The sequence below is a fragment of the Hypanus sabinus genome, chromosome 1 (assembly GCF_030144855.1).
Source record: "Hypanus sabinus isolate sHypSab1 chromosome 1, sHypSab1.hap1, whole genome shotgun sequence".
Taxonomy (NCBI): domain Eukaryota; kingdom Metazoa; phylum Chordata; class Chondrichthyes; order Myliobatiformes; family Dasyatidae; genus Hypanus; species Hypanus sabinus.
Genome location: NC_082706.1, coordinates 3,928,712 through 3,950,159, shown reverse-complemented (window position 1 = coordinate 3,950,159; position 21,448 = coordinate 3,928,712). Strand labels below are relative to the sequence as shown.

Sequence of the window (21,448 nt, the reverse complement as noted above, 5' to 3'; positions counted from 1 at the left end):
GGTACTGAGGGAGGGTCACACTGTGGGAGGGGTGGTACTGAGGGACGGTCACACTGAGGGAGGGGTGGTACTGAGGGACGGTCACACAGTGGGAGGGGTGGTACTGAGGGAGGGTCACACTGTGGGAGGGGTGGTACTGAGGGAGAGTCACACTGAGGGAGGGGTGGTACTGAGGGAGAGTCACACTGTGTGAGCGGTGGTACTGAGGGAGGTCACACTGTGGGAGGGGTGGTACTGAGGGAGAGTCACACTGAGGGAGGGGTGGTACTGAGGGAGAGTCACACTGTGGGAGGGGTGGTACTGAGGGAGAGTCACACTGTGGGAGGGGTGGTACTGAGGGAGAGTCACACTGAGGGAGGGGTGGTACTGAGGGAGAGTCACACTGTGTGAGCGGTGGTACTGAGGGAGGTCACACTGTGGGAGGGGTGGTACTGAGGGAGAGTCACACTGAGGGAGGGCTGGTACTGAGGGAGAGTCACACTGTGTGAGGGGTGGTACTGAGGGAGGGTCACACTGAGGGAGGGGTGGTACTGAGGGAGAGTCACACTGTGGGAGGGGTGGTACTGAGGGAGAGTCACACTGAGGGAGGGGTGGTACTGAGGGAGAGTCACACTGTGTGAGTGGTGGTACTGAGGGAGGTCACACTGTGGGAGGGGTGGTACTGAGGGAGAGTCACACTGAGGGAGGGCTGGTACTGAGGGAGAGTCACACTGTGTGAGGGGTGGTACTGAGGGAGGGTCACACTGAGGGAGGGGTGGTACTGAGGGACGGTCACACAGTGGGAGGGGTGGTACTGAGGGAGGGTCACACTGTGGGAGGGGTGGTACTGAGGGACGGTCACACAGTGGGAGGGGTGGTACTGAGGGAGGGTCACACAGTGGGAGGGGTGGTACTGAGGGACGGTCACACAGTGGGAGGGGTGGTACTGAGGGAGAGTCACACTGAGGGAGGGGTGGTACTGAGGGAGGGTCACATTGTGGGAGGGGTGGTACTGAGGGAGGGTCACACTGAGGGAGGGGTGGTACTGAGGGAGGGTCACACTGTGGGAGGGGTGGTACTGAGGGAGGGTCACACTGAGGGAGGGGTGGTACTGAGGGACGGTCACACAGTGGGAGGGGTGGTACTGAGGGAGGGTCACACTGAGGGAGGGGTGGTACTGAGGGACGGTCACACAGTGGGAGGGGTGGTACTGAGGGAGGGTCACACTGTGGGAGGGGTGGTACTGGGGGACGGTCACACAGTGGGAGGGGTGGTACTGAGGGAGGGCCACACTGAGGGAGGGTCACACAGTGGGAGGGGTGGTACTGAGGGAGGGTCACACTGTGGGAGGGGTGGTACTGGGGGACGGTCACACAGTGGGAGGGGTGGTACTGAGGGAGGGCCACACTGAGGGAGGGTCACACTGTGGGAGGGGTGGTACTGAGGGACGGTCACACAGTGGGAGGGGTGGTACTGAGGGAGGGTCACACTGAGGGAGGGGTGGTACTGAGGGACGGTCACACAGTGGGAGGGGTGGTACTGAGGGAGGGTCACACTGAGGGAGGGGTGGTACTGAGGGACGGTCACACAGTGGGAGGGGTGGTACTGAGGGAGGGTCACACTGTGGAAGGAGTGGTACTGAGACCTTCTCTTAGTTGTAAAGCCAAGTACAATTACAGTGTCAATCTTTGGACACGTTCATGAATAGTAAAGGTTTCAAAGGCAAATGGGACTAGCTGAGACAGACGTTTTGGTCAGCATGAATGAGATGGGCTGAAGGGCCTGCTTTTGTTGTGTATGACTCTGTGAACTCTGAGAACAAATGACCACAAAGTTGAATTTGTTATCGCACAGACCTTCTAGTTCGTCTGCCCTTGGGGGAGGAAGGTGTCACCTCTATCAGGACTGATTTTACGTGACTCCAGCCATCCCTAAATACCCAGTAAGCTGGTCCGGGGCAAATAGTTCCACAATGTCGAGAGTCATTTAGGATGAGGCATTATCTCTCCTCCTCACATGCCTATCACCTCCCTCAGGCTCCCTTTCTCCTTCCCTTTTTCCCACGGTCCACTCTCCTCTTCTATCAGATTCCTTTGTGTTCAACCCTTTATCTCTTCCACCTCCCAGCTTCTTATCTCACACCCCCCATCCATCTTCCCTCTGAGCTGGTGTCACGTATCACCTTCTCCTATCCTCCTTCCCCCTCCTCTCATCTTTTCATTCTGCCGTCTTCCCCTGTCCTTTCCAGTCCAGTTGGAGTATCTCAGCCTGAAACTGGTTATTCATTGTCATAGACACTACCCGACCTGCCGAGTTCCTCCAAAATCTTGTGTGTGTTGCTCTGGATTTCCAGCAGTGTAGAAACTCTTGTGCTTATGTCCTGTGGAAGAATTTTATAATATAATTTATTTCTTTTTGGGGGGGCACTGCAGTTAGCAGTGAGCGTGATGCTGCTACAGACTTGCCTCTGTCTGGAAGGGGTTGGTACGTTCTCTCCATGACTGCGTGGGTTTCCTCTGGGTGGTCTGGTTTCCTCCCACAGTCCAAAGACGTACTGGTTAATTGGTCACATGGGTGTAATTGGTCAGTGTGGCCTTGTTGTGCCTGCTGCCGTGCTGAATCTCGAAATAAATAAAATAATGAACGAGCGAAAGGAGAAAATCTAGCAAGTGCTGCTGGCCCCAGGGATGGAGGGGTGGGGGTTACTCAGGGTGTTCTGCTTCCTTGAGCTCGAGGAAATGAATACCGATCATGGTTAATTCGTGAGTTGCTGTGATGGAATTGAGTCGATATGTCAGAGGCAGTAAGTTTGAACAAGCTGCCAGGACGTGTTCACTTGCCGGACTGCCATCAAGGCCAACCTGTGAATGAACTGTGAAGGTCCAGGTTGGCAGTGCTGAGTGGAGAAGAGAGACAGCTGGCACATCCCCGCTAGCTAATTCCCACAGAATAGCACATTCCCGCTCACTCCCACCAGCCCTCTCCCCGTCCACCCTCTGATATTAGATTAGTGTACGTGTCACGTGTAGGATGGGGTGTGACGATCGTCATGCTCCGAGGTTGTGCTGGGGGCAGCCTGCCAGTGTCACCACCAGTCCGATGTCAACAGGACATGCCCACAGCTTACTAACGCAGTTGGGAGGAAACCAGATCACCCAGAGGAAACCCACACAGTCACGCGGAGAAGCTGCAAACTCCTCATCGTTTGGCAGGAACAACTAACGCCATCTCACTGCTTGTTCGACAATCGTATGTCCATAGTGGTCAGCAGAACAACACAAACAACAATAACAACAGGGAAACAAGTCCCTTTCACTCTCTCTAGACACAAACAGGCCTCCAACCCAGGACCAGCCTTCCTCTGGGCTGCTAACCACCAGTTTTTGGCCCTTGACTCTCAGACTAACAGACAGCGGGACTCCATCCTGCAATACCTGACCCAGACTCGCTGACCGTACTCTGGATACGCCGACCCAGAGGGTTTGACCTTCGGCCCTCACCCTCCAAACTCTGGACACGCCGACCCAGGGACTTTGACCTTTGTGCCTCAGCCTCCAGACTCATTGACCTCAGTCGTCACCCTTCAGGCTTAGTTGTCCAGACTCGCTGATCCGTGAACTCCAAGCTCTGGAATCAGTTGGCAGCCCCTTTTCCCATCCAAAGGTGGTTCAGCAGTGAAACTCGAAGACACTAAATTGGTGGAGAAGATGTTCATGTCCCAGAATCTAAAACAATGCTCCCAGACAAACGTCCAAGCCTGGTCGAGAATAATCTTTAATTCCTGAGCCTGTACGTCAATCCTTGAGAACTGGCAGTTGTCCAGACTGTTGCTTTCAATAAATCTGCCACAGCTATTGAGTTAAGACAGTGATGGCTATTTCATGCTTCTCTCTCAGATCGCTGACACTGGTATCATTCAGTAATTATTGTTTCACCTTAAGTTATTGCTGTAATTTCTGCTCTCGGAGATACCAATCAATTTTCCCTCTCAAGGGCACCGTCAAAAAGCAAACGCTCGCAGGCTGCCACTTGACGGATTGGGTTCCTCGACAGGACCCATACAAATAGTCTAATTTGGCACAAATTAGCTCGGCTTTGAGCTTTGATTTTATACACCGATGTAAATTATATTGTCAGCAACAAGTCACCTTGTTCCTGATGGAGGAGCTAACGAGATTACGCACACAGATCCTGCTACTGATAACCTTCAGTGACTGTTGTCGTCATGGCAGCCACGTTCAATCCCCCCCCCCAATCAGAGACGCTGTTTGCCCATCCAACCTCAAATGCAGAGAAATAAAGATTAGTCCTCATTGTTCTTTGATGAGTTATGTTAAACTTCCCAGCCTGTCTTAACAAAAGCCTGATTGTTAAAAAGTGAACCTAGCCCCACATCACTCAGCTTCAGGGTCAGATTTATTTATCCCACGTACAGTGAAATGTGCCCGTTTTTGTTAACGACCAACGCTGTGCCGGGGGTGGGGGCAGTCTGCAAGTGCCAGCATAGCGTGCCCACAGTGCCCAGCAGAACAACACACTTAATAACTGCAAAGCAACAGAAAAACAAGTCCCTTCCCCACCCCTCACACAGACACACAGGCCTCCAAGCAACAGACAGCCGCCTCTAGGCCTCGAGTCCTTGGCCCATCGAACCATAGAATATTACAGCACAGAAACAGGCCTCTTGGCCCTTCTTGGCTGTGCCGAACCATTTTTCTGCCTAGTCCCACCGACCTGCTCCTGGGCCATATCCCTCCAAACCCCTCTCATCCATGTACCTGTCCAAGTTTTTCTTAAATGTCAAAAGTGAGCCCGCATTCACCACTTCATCTGGCAGCTCATTCCACTCTTCCACCACTCTCTGTGTGAAGAAGCCCCACCAATGTTCCTTTAAACTTTTTCCCTTCACCCTTAACCCATGACCTCTGTTTTTTTTTCTCCCCTAGCCTCAGTGGAAAAAGCCTGCTTGCATTCACTCTATCTATACCCATCATAATTTTATATACCTCAATCAAATCACCCCTCATTCTCCTACGCTCCAGGGAATAAAGTCCTAACCTATATAACCTTTCTCTGTAACTCAAGTTTCTCAAGTCCCGGTAACATCCTTGTAAACCTTCTCTGCACTCTTTCAACCTTATTAATATCCTTCCTGTATTTAGGTGACCAAAACTGCACACAATACTCTAAATTCTGTCTCACCAATGTCTTATACAACCTCACCATTACATTCCAACTCTTATACTCAATACTTTGATTTATAAAGGCCAATGACCAACAGCTCTCTTTATGACCCCATCCACCTGTGACGCCACTTTTAGGGAATTATGTATCTGTACTCCCAGATCCCTCTGTTCTACTGCACTCCTCAATGTCCTACCATTTACTTTGTATGTTTACCTTGGTTTGACCTTCCAAAGTGCAATACCTCACACTTGTCCGCATTAAACTCCATCTGCCATTTTTCAGCCCATTTTTCCAGCTGGTCCAAATCCCTCTGCAAGCTTTGAAAACCTTCCTCACTGTCCACTACACCTCCAATCTTTGTATCATCAGCAAATGTGCTGATCCGATTTGCCGCATTATCATCCAGATCATTGATATAGATGACAAATAACAATGGACCCAGCAAACTGATCCCTGTGGCACTCCACTAGTCACAGGCCTCCACTCAGTGTGGCAATCCTCCACTACCACTCTCTGGCTTCTTCCATTGAGCCACTGTCTAATCCAATTTACGACCTCACCATGTATACCTAGCAAATGAATCTTCCTAACTAACCTCCCATGCGGGACCTTGTCAAAGGCCTTACTGACGTCCACTGCCTTCCCTTCATCCCCTTTCCTGGTAACCTCCTTGAAAAACTCTAATAGATTTGTTAAACATGACCTATCACGCACAAAGCCGTGCTGACTTTTTCTAATAAGTCCCTGTCTATCCAAATACTTGTAGATCCTTTCTCTTAGTATTCTTTCCAATAATTTACCTACTACTGATGTCAAGCTTACCGGGCCTATAATTTCCCGGCTTACTTTTTGAGCCTTTTTTAAACAACGGAACTACATGAGCTATCCTCCAATCCTCTGGTACCTGACCCGTTAATATTGACACTTTAAGTATTTCTGCCAGGGCCCCTGCAATTTCAACACTTTTCAACAATATTCCCCAAACTCGCTGAGTCATAGACAAAGCAGGTGGGAGCCAATCAGCCACTTAAGCTCCTTTCAAGTCAGTGTGCAGGGTTCAGTGACTCTGCAAGAGTTTGACTTTGCGACACAGCCCCACTCCCCTGTTACTCACAGTCCATGGCAAATACAGGATGTTTACAGAGACAGGTGTGTAAAAAGGGCCTGAAGCATCATTGGGGACCTGAGTCACCCCAAACACAAAATGTTCCAGCTGCTACCATCTGGGAAATTGAACCGCAGCATAAAAGCCAGGACCAACAGGCTCCGGGACAGCTTCTTCCACCAGGCCATCAGACTGATTAATTCATGCTGATACAATTGTATTTCTATGTTATATTGACTGGCCTGTTGTCATACTATTCATAACAAATTACTATAAATTGCACATTGCACATTCAGATGGAGACATACCGTAAAGATTTTTACTCCTCATGTATGTGAAGGATGTATAAAGTCAATTCAATTCCGAAAAGCACCATCACAAATCGACACTCCAGTCACGCCCGCTGACCTTAGTGGTAACCCGCTAATATTCCGGATTCTGGATCTAACTACCACATCCCATCCATTTTCAGGATGCCATAAAGCATAGTGACGCTTTACAGTGCCAGCAATTCCTGCTGATGTCTGTAAGGAGTCTCTACTTTCTCCCCATGCTGTGTGTGTTTCCTCCGGGTGCTCCGGTTTCCTCCCACATTCCAAAAATGTACTGATTGGCATTAATCGGTGGTGGACATGCTATGTTGGCACCAGAAGCGTGGCGTGGGCTGCCCCCAGCACATCCTCTGCATTGATGCAAGCTGATTTGGGCACCCACGGTAGTGTGGTGATCAGCATGACACTATTACAGTTTGAGCCATCGGAGGGGTTCAATTCGAGCATCTGCTGTAAGGAAGTTTGAAAATTCGTTCCTGCGATCACGTGGGTTTCCTCTGGGTGCTCCAGTTTCCTGCCACAGTCCAAAGATGTACCAGTTAATTAAGTAAGTAATTGTCCTGTGATTAACACTCACAAAATGCTGGAAGAACTCAATAGGCCAGGCAGCATCTATGGAAAAAAGTACAGTTGGTGTTTCGGGTCAAAACATCGACGGTACTCTTTTTATGCTTGCTGACACCTGGAACTTCCACCACACTGCTAGTGTCTTCCACAGTGAAGACTGATACAAAATACTTATTCAGTTTGTCTACCGTTTCCTTGTCCCCATTACTACCTCTCCAGCATCTTTTTCCATCAGTCCGATATCTACTATCACCTCTCTTTTATACCTTATGTATCTGAAGAAACTTTTGGTAACCTCTTTGATATTATTGGCTAACTTACTTTCATATTCCTTCTTTACGTTCTTAATCACTTCTTAGTTGCCTTCTGTTCATTTTTAAAGCTTCCCAATCCTCTAACTTCCCATTAACTTTTGCTTTATTATATGTAGTCATTTAATAGATGACTACATCTGCAGCTTGCTACCACCCACAGTGGGGCCCTACAATTCACCTACCAACACAACTGATCAACAGATGACACAATAGCCACAGCTCTACACACCGTCCTTACACATCTGGAGAAGAGGGATGCTTATGTGAGAAAGCTGTTCTTGGACTACAGTTCAGCATTCAACACAATAGTTCCATCCAGGCTCAATAGAAGCTCAGAGACCTCGGCCTTCACCCTGCCTTGTGTAGCTGGATCCTGGACTTGCTGTCAGATCACCGGCAGGTGGTAAGAGTGGGCTCCCTCACCTCTGACCCTCTGACTCTCAACACAGGTGTCCCTCAGGGCTGTGTCCTAAGCCCCCTTCTTTACTCTCTGTAACCCATGACTGTGTCACCATCCACAGCTCCAATCTGCTAATCAAATTTGCTGATGACACTACATTGATTGGCCTAATTTCAAATAATAATGAGGCAGCCTGCAGAGGGGAAGTCATCACCCTGACACAACAACCTCTCCCTCAACATTGCAAAAACAAAGGAGCTGGTTGTGAACTACAGGAGGAATGGAGACAGGCTAACCCCTATTGACATCAATAGATCTGGGGTTGAGAGGGTGAACAGCTGTAGGTTCACATCACCGAGGACCTCACGTGGTCTGTACATACCGGCTGTGTGATGAAAAAGGCACAACAGAACCTCTTTCACCTCAGATGGTTGAAGAAGTTTGGTATGGCCCCCAAATCCTAAGGACTTTCTACAGGGGCACCATTGAGAGCATCCTGACTGGCTGTATCCCTGCCTGGTATGGGAACTGTACCTCCCTCAATCGCAGGACTCTGCAGAGAGTGATGCAGACAGCCTAGTGCATCTGTAGATGTGAACTTCACACTATTCAGGACATTTACAAGGACGGGTGTGTAAAAAGGGCCCAAAGAATCATTGGGGACCCGAGTCACAAACTGTTTCAGCTGCTAAAAAGCGAGGGCCAACAGGCTCCGAGACAGCTTCTTCCACCAAGCTATGTGTGGTAAACTAGGTATACCTGTCTGGACACGTCCCTCTGCTGACTGCTCCTGGGGCTCCTCCCACAGACCCCTGGATAAAGGTGATTGGAGGCACTGCTCCTCCCTCAGATGCCATGCTCCATTTTGCTGCTAATAAAAGCCTATCGTTCACCTCCTGTCTCCGACAGTTATTGATGGTGCATCACTACGAGACAGCTTAATTCATGCTGATGCAACTGTATTTCTATGCTATATTCAGTCAGGTCACTGGTCTGAGAGCTACTGCCCCCATGTAACCCAGTACTACCTGTCGCATGGTCGGGTGCTCGGCAACTAAACCAGCTCCCACCCTAGGCTTGCCTGGTGAGGAGGGTGGCTATACACCCTGCAGGACGAAAAACAGGGTGGATGAACCCTCTCGTAGGGTCAACTGCCATCTAGCAAACACGTGCCATGGTGCGGAAAGGGCACCCCTTGCATCGAAGCTTGGACTGGCCATTCACTGCAACAGAACTTCCCCCAGCCATCTGGGACCCCACCATGCCGCTGGATCCGGGAGGGGATGTCGAGAGGGTGGGTCTGGACCTGTGCAACCCTCTACTCACCTAAAATCCATTCACACACACACGCTGCTCCTTTCTGAGGAGTGGGGTATCCTCACACACTCAAGTCCCGTAGCGACAGACAAGCGGCAAAGCTGTAGGCTTGAGCAGCTGGGATCCGTAGTCACAAGTCTGTATGCAGACGGCAGGGGAGAGTGGTTGCACATGGATTACAGAGCGGAGATCCGGAGAGGCAGCACCCTCTGCGTCTGAGCAGCCCTGTTACGGAGGCACTGCTCACCCTACCGTTAGGGAAGGGCCTAGAAAAGATGGCTCAAACAAAGCCTGCTCACATCAACCGGGCCACTCTGCCGTGGCTGGCGGGTGGTCCAACTCCAGCGGTAAGAAGAATCTATGTTATATCGATTATCCTGTTGTACATAATATTTATTATAAATTGCAATCACTGTGCATTTGAACGGAGATGTAACATAAAGATTTTTACTTCACATGTATATGAAGGATGTAAGTAAGAAAGTCAATTTGATTCAATTCAATGACCTCTCTTTAGCTATTATGTTGACTTTGACCTCTTGTTAGCTATGGTTGTGTCATCTAGCCTTGAGAATGCTTCTTCCTCTTTAGCATGTATATATCCTCTGCTTTCCAAATTGCTTCCAGAAATTCCAGCCACTGCTGCTCTGCCATCCTCCCTGCCAGTGTTCCCTTCCAATCAATCCTGGCCAGCTCCTCTCTCCTGCCTCTGTAATTCCCTTTACTGCACTGACACACTGACACACCTGACTTAAGCTTGTCCTTCTCAAATTTTAGGGTGAATTTTATAATATTGTGACCATTTTCCCCTCAGAGTTCTTTTACCTTAAGCTCTCTAATTAATTCTGGTTCATTGCACAACACCTAATGCAGAATAGTTGATCCCCTAGTGGGCTCAACCACAAGCTGCTTAAAAAGCCATCTCTAGAAACTTCCCCTCCTGGAATCCAGCACCAACCTGATTTTCCCAATCTAACTGAATATTGAAATTCCAAATGACCATTGTAACATTGCCCTTTTGGCATGCGTTTTCTATCTCCCATTGTAATTTGTAGGCCACATGCCTACTACTGTTTGGGGGTCTGTATACCCCCAGGGTAATTTTACCCTTGCAGTTCCTTAGCTTATCCACAAAGATTCAACACCTACGTCACCTCTTTCCAATGATTTGATTTCATTTTTTCCGACAGAGCCACACCACCCCTCTGCCTTCCTGGTTATTATTGCTAATTTCTTTCTTATCTATCTATCTATTTATTTATTATTACTTCTCTCTCTTTATATCTGCAGTCTGTTGTCTCCTGCACCCTGGGTTAAGTGGTCAAGTTGGGCGGTCTTTTATCGATTCTGTTATGGTTATTATTCTATAGATTTATTGACTACACCCACAAGAAAATGAACCTCAGGGTTTTTACATGGTGACATATATGCACTCTGATAATAAATTTACTTTGAACATTAAAGTTTGAACTTTCTACTTTGAATGTTGCTCAGATTTCTGGTCTCACTGAAACACAGAGGAAGTTGGATGCCTCCCCTGCGAGTCGAGAGGAGGAAAGGTGGAAGCGATTCAAACGGCAGCTGGGGCATCCCGAGAGCAGAAAGGCATTACACAAACAAGAGGCTATTCTGTACTCATCTGGCCACTATTACTAGTGACTGCGGGCAGCCTTGGCTGCCTGTGCCTGAGAGAAATTTTGGACATCGTCCAAACGCAGTGTTTTAATTCCCTGCCTGAATTTATCCTGCAGACTCATTAACGTGTTATCTGTAGCTTCTTGTTATCCCTGACTTAAGGTTACATAGGCAAATTAAGGAAGGCAGGAGACGTAATCACATCCGAACATCCAAAATACCACGACAACAAGAAGCAATTTCATACTTGCTGACTCGCAGTGGGTCACGTTCGAAGCCAAGATGCTGCCAGACCTGGGGGGGTTGCCCCAGGGCCAAGCGACGAGTTAATCATGTAATTGCTGCTCAGCCGAGACCCAGCTCACTATCCGTTCTTCTCCTGATCCCAACCACTATGAAGTCATTAGATGGGCCCATCTTGCATAAATTAAGACCGGCTGACAGGAACATTCCGGGCGGTGTCGGAGGCCAGTGTGCCGGCTCCCTCTGCGGAGGAAGGACGGCGCTGAGAACGTTAGGTTATGCAGTGAGTTTGCAAAAAGCAGACACACATAAAATGCTGGAGGAACTCAGCAGGTCAGGCAGTGTCTATAGATTGGATTAAGCAGTCAACATTTCTGGTTGAGACCCTTCATCAGGACTGGAAAGGAAAGGAGCGGAAACCGGAATTAAAAGGTGGGGAGAGGGAGGGAGATAGGTGAGATCAGGAAGATGGATGGCTGAGGGAGGGAGTGTGAAGTAAGAAGCTGGGAGGTGATAGATATCCAAAGTACATTTATAATCATGCAGTATACAAGATAAAATCCTATGGCATTACAGGAAAGATACTGGCATGGACAGAGGAATGGCTGACGGGCAGGAGGCAGTGAGTGGGAATAAAGGGGCTTTTTCTTGTTGGCTGCCGGTGACTAGTGGTGTTCCTCAGGGGCCAGTATTGACACCACAACATTTCACATTGTTTGTCAATTATTTAGATAGTGGAATAGATGGCTTTGTGGCAAAGTTTGTGGGTGATATGAAGATAGGTGGAGGGATAGGTAGTGCTGAGGAAGCAATGTGATTGCAGCAGGACTCAGACAAATTGGAAGAATGGTCAAAAAAGTGGCCCTTGGAATCCAGTCTTGGGAAATGTATGATAATGCAATTTTGGTCAAAGGAACATTAGGGCAGACTATTATCTAAATGGGAAGCATTGTCGACACTTTTGGGCCCCATATCTCAGAAAGGATGTGTTGTCATTGGACAGAGTCCAGAGGGGTTTCACGAGGATGATTCTGGGAATGAAGGGGTTAACATATGAGGAGAATTTGTCAGTGTTAGTGTTAGTCCGTACTCACTGGAATTTAGAAGAATGGTGGGGGATCTCATTGTAACTTACCGAATGTCGAAAGGACTAGATAGGGTGGATGTGGAGAGGATATTTCCTATGGTGGGGTGTCCAGAACTAGGGGGCACAGCCTCAAAATTGAGGGGTGATCTTTTAGAACAGAGGCAAGGAAGATGGAATTTTTTTAGCCAGAGTGTAGTGAGTCTGCCACATTCTGCGGTGGAGGCCAAGTCTGTGGGTATACTTAAACAGAAGTTAACAGTCTCCTGATCGGTCAGGGCATCAAAGGATATGGTGAGAAGGCAGGTGTATGGGGTTGAGTGGGATACAGGATCAGTCATGATGGAGCAGACTTGATGGGCTGAATGGCCTAATTCTGCTCCTATGTCTTGTGGTCTTATGGTCTAAAGCCTGAAATTCGTCTTTCCCCACAGACAGTCACAAAACAAAGAAAACTGCGGAGTCTGTTCAAAGAAATACATCAAACAGCCCTTCACAAAAACACACCGCCCAAGCAGCAACAAAAAGCACAGATTTAAAAGCAGAAAATTGCAAGAGTCCAGGTAGGTTCAGTTCAGCTCAGTGTTTGTTATCTGCAAGCCACCTCGATTCAAATCACCCAAACTAGCAACAAACGAGGAGCGGCCAGAAACCAGAAACACATCCTAACGTGAACGACAGAGTCCATCCAGAGACCACAGACCCTGAACCTTGGGATCAGTGAGAGAGAGGGAGAGGAGACTGTCACACACCGACATCTTCCTCCGGGTGCAGTGAGTAAGGGGGGGGGAGGGAGGGAGAGGGAGAGGGGGGGAGAGAGGGGGAGGGGAGGGGAGAGTGAGAGGGAGAGGGAAAGAGAGAGGGAGAGGGAAGAGAGAGGGGAGGGGGAGGGGGAGAGAGGGGGAGGGGAGGGGAGAGAGAGGGGAGACAGAGAGAGAGAGAGAAAATCACACACAGACACCTTCCTCCGGTGGCAGTAAGTGAGAGGCTGCTAGATGGTGCTGAACACCCACTTGATTTCTGCTGACTCCTTGATGATTTCCACGGCGCGTGTCAAGTGGTTAAGGTGCTGGACTAGCGATCTGAAGGTTGTGAGTTTGAGCCCCAGCCGAGGCATGATGTTATGTCCTTGAGCAAGGCACTTAAGCACACACTGCTCCAGTCCACCCAGCTGAAAATGGGTACCGGCAAAATGCTGGGGGTGAACCTGGTGATAGACTGGCGACCTATCCGGGAGGGCGGGGGAAAGTCTGGTACTCTCAGTTGCTTCACGCCACGGAAACCGGCGTAAGCACCAGCCTGATGAGCCCATAGGGCTCGGGAGTGACTTTAACTTAACCTGAGAAATGGAGTCGATTTTTGGCTGCACAATGCCACCCACAAAGACAACAAAGCACCAGGTTGCTTAATTGGCCTAAAAACACACCACCGAATTGTAGATGCGGACTGGGAGGGAGGAAGGGGCTGTCTTGTTATTGTGTTATTCTCCCAAGCATTAAGGACATGCTACGTCATTGCCAGAACGTGTGGTGACTCTTGTGGGCTCTTGGGCATGTTAGTTGTTAATGCAAATTTGTTAATGCAAAATTAATACATTTCACTGTATGTACATGTACATGTACTAAATAAATCTGAATCTGAATGTAGGATGTTGACTGTTTGTTCCCCTCCACAGATGCTGTCTGATTTGCTGAGTTCCTCCAGAACTTTGTGTGCATTGCCCAAGATTTCCAGCAGCAGGAGAGTGCTGATGTTCATGATTTGCAGAAAGCAGGCATGTAATCGTTGCACTGGGCAGGTGTTGAATTGGTGTACACTTCTGCCTTTCTGCTGGTTTGGGAGTCCAGAATAGTGGATTATTACCTGGAAAGTGGGCTGATCTCAGGAAGGCCATTTCCACACAAGGGAGAATAGTTCTCTTCAGGGCAGAATCAGCATCCGGTTTATTATCACTGATTTACGTCATAAATGCAGCAGCAGTGCAGTGCAAGACAAAAAATTACTATAAATTACAATGAGAACATACGTTAAAAACAAATAATAAATAGAGCCAAAGGTGTGAGGCAGTGTTCCTGGGCTCAATGGCCATTCAGAATCTGATGGCGGAGGGGAAGAAGCTGTTCCTGAATCACTGACTGTGTGTCTTCAGACTCCTGGACCTCCTCCCCGATGGTAGCAACGAGAAGAGGATATGTCCTGTGTGGTGAGAGTTCTTCATGATGGATGCTACCATCTTGAGGCATCACCTATTGAAGATGTCCTTGATGGAAAACATAAAACTGTACAGCATACTACAGGGGCTTCGGCCCAGAACCTTTGAATTCCTCCAGCAAAGATTGTTTGTTGCTCTGGATTCCAGTATCTGCGGTCCCTAGCGTCTCCTAAACAGAAATTAGGATGCTGTGAGGATTTTTCCAGCAGGAAGTAAAGAGGCTGAATGGCTTCTCTACCCTGGAGTTTGTCATTGATCTGATAAAGAACATGAGATATCTGCAGGCACCAAGGTGATTTATATATATACAGTGGAATTTGGTTAATTGTGCCAATGTTAATCAGGCAGCCATTTATCTGGGAACTCTTAAAGAACAAAAAACTAAGTGAGAAAATAGTTGGGATTCCATTCGCATATCTGGGACTCTGCACTGCTTAATTGTGGCAGAAGACTTGCTGAACAGTTTCTAAGTAGCGTCAGTTGTGTGCACTTGGGTGGACATTAGACCCTGCGCTGTGATTACTGCAAACTGTTTTGAATAGTGTCAGCTGTGTATGTTTGTGTTCAAAGCGCAGTGATTTTTGTCACTGATAGTTGGCGAGCAATAGCAGTAAGACAATTCAGAACTGTTTTGCTCACTGCGGCTTCAAGCATTCAGGCTCGGAGATGCCAGAAACCACTGGGAGTGAAAATGAAATGATTTTGTACTTCAAGTTAGGAACTATGAGGGTATCAACAATCACCTTGAATGTTACAATGAAAATGAAGATTTGAAGGATGCAATTGTCAAAAGCATTGTGTGTAGGCAGTCCATTATCTGCAGTAGGTGTCTGGACTGGTTTTGTTTATTTACAACTGAAAGAACATAATGTGGATGAATTCCTCAGTTGAAAAGTATTAGGAACTAATAGACAATTTTATAGTACTGTAGTAGTATTGGTAATGTTCTAATTTGTTCTGTATTTCATTTAAAAACATAATTTGCTACTCTGTTTGTATTTTATGCATTTTTAACTATTTCCATGAAACTTCAGCTAATTGGGGCAGCTGCTCATTTGGGCCAAAATGTCCCAATTAACCGGATTCCACTGTATTCAAAATAAACTTTATTCATAAAAAAATTACAGGAATAAACTCTGTAACTGCCTTTTCATTCATACACCGTAGCTCATGTTTTCAGTGCTGTCCTGTTCCATTCATACAACCAATAGCACCACTACCCTAGGATGTGCATACCCTTGGCATGTGCCCCCTGGGGTGGTACCCCAATACTGTAGTTGAGGATCTCCTCGCTGTCCAGTGGTGGAGGAGCCCTAGACTATGTGAAAAGCAGGCAGAGGGAGACCAGAACCTTGGATTTGGCTGGGTAAAGTTGTCCCGTGCCATCGTCACGGAGCAGGTGAGGATTGGAGGTTGGGCTGCAAGGTAATTCTGGGGAATACTCAAGGAAGTGAATCTGTGCTCAGAGTGGGAATGACTAGAATAATCCCTCACATGTTCATGATGCAGTGAGACACAGAGGGAGAGCCTGTTGAAGCTCTCGGTGTGTTAAAGGCTTCCAGTGGCTGTGAAATGTTGGGGAACAGCCTGGTTTAAGATGCATTGTTAGCCCAGCTTGTCTGGCCTCCCTGATCACTGTATCACTCACAGGCTCGTCAGCAAGGCTGAATTTAGAAAACAAAGTCATGTAAAGTGATTTATTTAAACACCACTCAAAGCCAAGCTTTCTTTCTTTAATTTCCTGGATTGTTTAGACTCTGCTCAGGAAGATAAACGGATCCAGAGACAGCGAGTGACGAATTAACTTTGGAATACGAGTCCCAGATGTGGGAGCACAGACCAGCTGGACCCTCGGCCAGTTTCTCTTCTCACTGGGCAGGACACAGAGCCGCAGTAGACAGTGGTAGGATGGGGGGTGGGGGTGTGAGATATGATACAACTGAGCGCAGAACATAAAAGGTACAACACAGGAACAGGCCACGGTGTTGTGCTGAGCTAATTAAACAAGTAATTAAATGTCTAATTAAACTAATCGCTTCTCCCGACGCAGTGTCCACATCCCTCTGTTCTCTGTGGTCTTTACTGAGAGATACAACATGGTTTCCGATCCTTCTGGCCTTGTGAGCCTGGGCCACCCAGTTACACCCACGTGACCAATTAACCTCCTAACCCGTACATCTGTGGAACATGGGAGGAAACCAGAGCACTCGTTGGAAACCACGTCGGTCACTGGGAGGGCCATACTTATAGGCAGTGACAGGAATTGAACCCGGGTCATTTTCACAGCACGCTACCAGGCCTCCCCTTTCAGGTGCCAATCTAAAACACCTGTATCGATCTGTCCCCTCCACAATCCCGGCAACACATTCCAGACACCCACCGCCTCTGTGAAACACTTACCCTCCATGTCTACTTCACTGCTAGGCCCAGCGAGCCTTCTGGCTAATTCAGGATAATCCTCGGGCCTCAACTTCCCCAGCGGACTCGCAGTCACAGGGCCCTGGCCATCGGGCCTCAACTTCCCCAGGGGACTCTCAAACACAGGGCCCTGGCCATCGGGCCTCGACTTCCCCAGCGGACTCACAGACACAGGGCCCTGGCCATCGGGCCTCAACTTCCCCAGGGGACTCTCAGACACAGGGCCCTGGCCATCGGGCCTCGACTTCCCCAGCGGACTCTCAGACACAGGGCCCTGGCCATCGGGCCTCGACTTCCCCAGCGGACTCACAGACACAGGGCCCTGGCCATCGGGCCTCGACTTCCCCAGCGGACTCGCAGACGCAGGGCCCTGGCCATCGGGCCTCGACTTCCCCAGCGGACTCACAGACACAGGGCCCTGGCCATCGGGCCTCAACTTCCCCAGGGGACTCTCAGACACAGGGCCCTGGCCATCGGGCCTCGACTTCCCCAGCTGACTCTCAGACACAGGGCCCTGGCCATCGGGCCTCGACTTCCCCAGCGGACTCACAGACACAGGGCCCTGGCCATCGGGCCTCGACTTCCCCAGCGGACTCGCAGACGCAGGGCCCTGGCCATCGGGCCTCGACTTCCCCAGCTGACTCTCAGACACAGGGCCCTGGCCATCGGGCCTCAACTTCCCCAGTGGACTCACAGACTCAGGGCCCTGGCCATCGGGCCTCGACTTCCCCAGCGGACTCTCAGACACAGGGCCCTGGCCATCGGGCCTCAACTTCCCCAGTGGACTCACAGACTCAGGGCCCTGGCCATCGGGCCTCGACTTCCCCAGCGGACTCGCAGACACAGGGCCCTGGCCATCGGGCCTCGACTTCTGATCCACCTTTGAGCTTTGCACTTCAGTATTGGCCCCGGAATACGCTGACAATGAACAAGGTCCCAAACTCAAGACTTTCCAATGATGGGGCCCCAAACACTAGCCCTTGAACTAGTCACCAGCCCTCATGACTCCAGCCCACACTGAACTCCGATCCTAGAACCTGTGATTGAAGTGGCTGGTGGAATATGGTGCAGGGAAGTGTATGGTCATGCACTTTGCTAGAAGGAATAAAGGCATAGACTATTTTCTAAACGGGGAACATTCAAAAGTCAGAGGTGCACAGGCATTTGGAAGTCCTCGTGCAGGTTAACTTGCAGATTGAATCAGTGGTAAGGAAGGCAAATGTTAACATTCATTTCGAGAGAACTAGAATATAAGAGCAAGGATTTAATGCCATGGCTTTATAAGGCATTTGTCAGACTATACTTCAAAGTAAATTTATTATCAAAGTACACATACAGTATGTCACCCTATACAACCCTGAGATTCATTTTCTTGCAAGCATTCACAGTAATTCCATAGAATAATAACCAAAACAGAATCAATGAAAGGCCACACCAGCTTGGTCGTTCAACCACTGTGCGAAAGACAACAAACTGTGCAAACTAGGAGTACTGTGAGCAGTTTAGGGTCCCTTATTTAAAAAAAAGATATGCTGACATCGGAGAGGGTCCAGAGGTGGTTCATGTGAATGATTTGGGAAATGGAGGGGTTAATGTATGAGGAGTGTTTGATGGCTTTGGGCCTGTACTTGCTGGAGTTCAGGTGAACGGGGGAGGGAGGGGATCTCATTGAAACCCATCAAACAGTGAAAGGCCTAGACAGAGTGGATGTTTCCTGTAGCGGGTGAGTAGAACCAGAGGCCACAAGCTCCAAATAGAAGAACCCCTTCAGACCAGGGGTTCCCAACCTAGGGTCCATGCACCCGGCAGTTAATGGTAACAGTCCATGGCGTGAAAAAGGTTGGGAACCCCTGATTTAGAGAGATGAGGAAGAATTTTTTGAGCCAGAGGGAGGTGAATCTGTGGAATTCATTCCAGGGATGGCTGTGGAGGCCGAGTCACTGGGTATATTTAAAGTGGAGGCTGATAAACTCTTGATTAGTCAGGGTGTCAAAGGTTACGGGCAGAAGGCAGGAGAGTGGGATTGAGATGGATTATAAATCAGCCATGATGGAATGGAATGGCGGAGGTGACTCAATGGGCTGAATGGCCTAATTCTGCTCCTATGCCTTGTGATATTATGGTTAATGTTAAGTAGGTGATTATAGCAATTGAATTGTTTACTGTTACCTTTGTGTTGAAGTATTGAGTCAGAAGTGTGAGAGTCCTGGCTGCGTGAATAAAGACTTTTATATTTCCTAGTTACAGCTTCTGAGCGGCTCAGACACAACAGACTTCCTTGAACATGGAATTCCCTTCACCCCATCCTGGTACATCCCTGTTTAATGATGTTGTTGTGGCGAACTACGTATACCTGTCTGGACACGCCCCCCCCCCCCCCGCGGACTGCTCCTGTGGCTCCTCCCACGGACCCCGGTATAAAGACGATTGAGGCCTGAGCCCTGCCCTCAGTCTCCAGGATGTAGTGTGGTGGTCAATTGCTGCTTGTTCTTTCTTCCAGCCAATAAAAGCTGATATCTCGCCTCTCATCTCGGAGAGAGCTATTGATGGTGCATCAGTTGTCTCTCACTAATTTGAGCCTGCTCTAATCAGAGGTGTGCAACTCTGGACAGTGAGAGTAGCAATGCCGGACACCCATGTGCTTTCTTGTGAAGGATATGGCAAGGCGTCCTGGCAAAAACCAACATCATCCACAGAGGTGCTTGTGCTATGTGGATGAACATCAATTTCTCAAATTCAAACTCTGGTTGTCATTCAACCAGACATGTACATTGCCAAATGAAACAACATTCTCCCGGGCCAATTCATGCGACTCACACACACAACACATACTATTACCACAAATTAATTACAGTTGCTCTAACTACACACTCACCCTTCTCTCTTTTCCCATTCCCTATTCTAGTTACCCTCTTACACTTCCTCTTCTCCTAACCTGCCCTTCACCTCCCGTTCTCCCATGCTCCACTCTCCTCTCCTATCAGATTCCTTCTTTTTCAGCCCTTTACCTTTTCCACCTATCACCTCCCAGCTTCTTACTTCAGCCCCCACCTCCACCTCAGCTGGTCTCACTAATCATCTCCCAGCTGGCTACCTCCCCCGCTCCCTTTCCAGTCCCGATGGAGGGCCTTGGAGGAAAAGTCGATGGTTTGTTCACCTCCGTAGATGCTGCCTGACCCGCTGGGCTCCTCCAGCAATTTGTGTGAGTTGTCTGCAGAAGTGAGGTTTCCTTTGTTGTTCTGCAGTCCCCTCCCCCTCAGACAGCTGCGTCCCCGGGGCACAGGGACTGACACGTTGACGAAGTAGTGTGAATGACATCTGATTTGTACAAATTTCAGACCTAATAAATCTACATGTCAGAGCTGTGAGCGCAGAGCCTGAGGGGATGCGGCGAGTCAGCAAACCGCTGATGAAATTTCACAGAGAATCCTCCTGTCACAGCAGAGCTCAGCCCGCGGCCGGATCAGTAAGGGGAGCTGGGGGAGGGACGGTCACCGAGCTGATTTGTAACCTCCTTCCTCTCCGTTGTTAGCTTCCCAGCTGAACAGTCACACACACACACACACACACACACACACACACACACACACACACACTCACACACACACACACACATACACACTCTCTCTCTCTCACACACACACACTCTCTCTCTCACACACACACACACTCACACGCGCACACACACACACACACACACACACACACATACACACACTCACACACACACACTCATTAACACAGAAACACAGATACGCACATACACATACGCACACACGCTGACACACAGACATTCATAGATATACACAGAAACTCACACATGCAGATAACACACACACACACACACACACACACACACTGTATGTACAATAGCTGACTGAAGCTACACTTGGAGAAGTACTGCCCATACATTGTGTTCACTTCCCCACATCACGAAGCTGGACAGACTGAAAAGAATGTTGCCAGAATTTGAGGGTCTGATTTCTGGGGAGGGGTTGGACAGTATGGACAGGACACATTGTTATTTCCTGGAATGTGGGGGACAGAGGAAACATAAAAATCATTGCCACCAATGATTTTGTAAACCTGGACATTTATAAAATCATGAGGGGCATTGATAAGGCAGATAGTCTTTTTGCTAGCGTAGGGGTGTTTGGTGAACGAGCAAAGGTTAAGTTGGGGGGCAAAACAAGAGGCAATTTTCTCCCTCACCCAGGGGAGGTGGGTAAATGGGATGAGCTGCCAGAGGAATTGGTAGAGGTGGGTATATGACAATTGGACAGGTACAGTACATGGATAGGAAAGGTTCAGAGGGATGTACGACAAACACCAGCAAATGGGACTGTTTGGTAGCCATCTGGGCTGGCATGTATGAATTGGGCTGTTTCCACGTTGAATGTATTTGGTGAGTGGGGGGGGGGGTGCATGCAATTTAGCAAGTAAGAGTAAAATCAGAATCAGCCTTATTTTCAAAGAGTGACATGACTGTGGAAAGGAGGGAGGGAGAAAACAGAGAACTATCGACCTGTCAGCCTGACATCGGTGGTGGGAAGATGCTAGAGACCATTATTAAGGATGAAATAGTGGCATATCTAGATAGCAGTGATAGGATTGGGCCAAGCCAGCATGGATTTACCAAGGGCAAAGCATGCTTG

The 21,448-nt window shown here is 48.8% G+C and overlaps 1 long non-coding RNA gene across 1 annotated transcript; it reads left to right on the top strand.

Moving 5' to 3' along the window:
• Positions 1-11,302: 11,302 nt before the first annotated feature.
• On the top strand, positions 11,303-15,474 carry LOC132381086 (uncharacterized). Its single transcript, XR_009507992.1, has 3 exons — positions 11,303-11,511; positions 12,598-12,726; positions 13,839-15,474. It is a non-coding gene; the product is annotated as an uncharacterized LOC132381086 (long non-coding RNA).
• Positions 15,475-21,448: the final 5,974 nt, after the last annotated feature.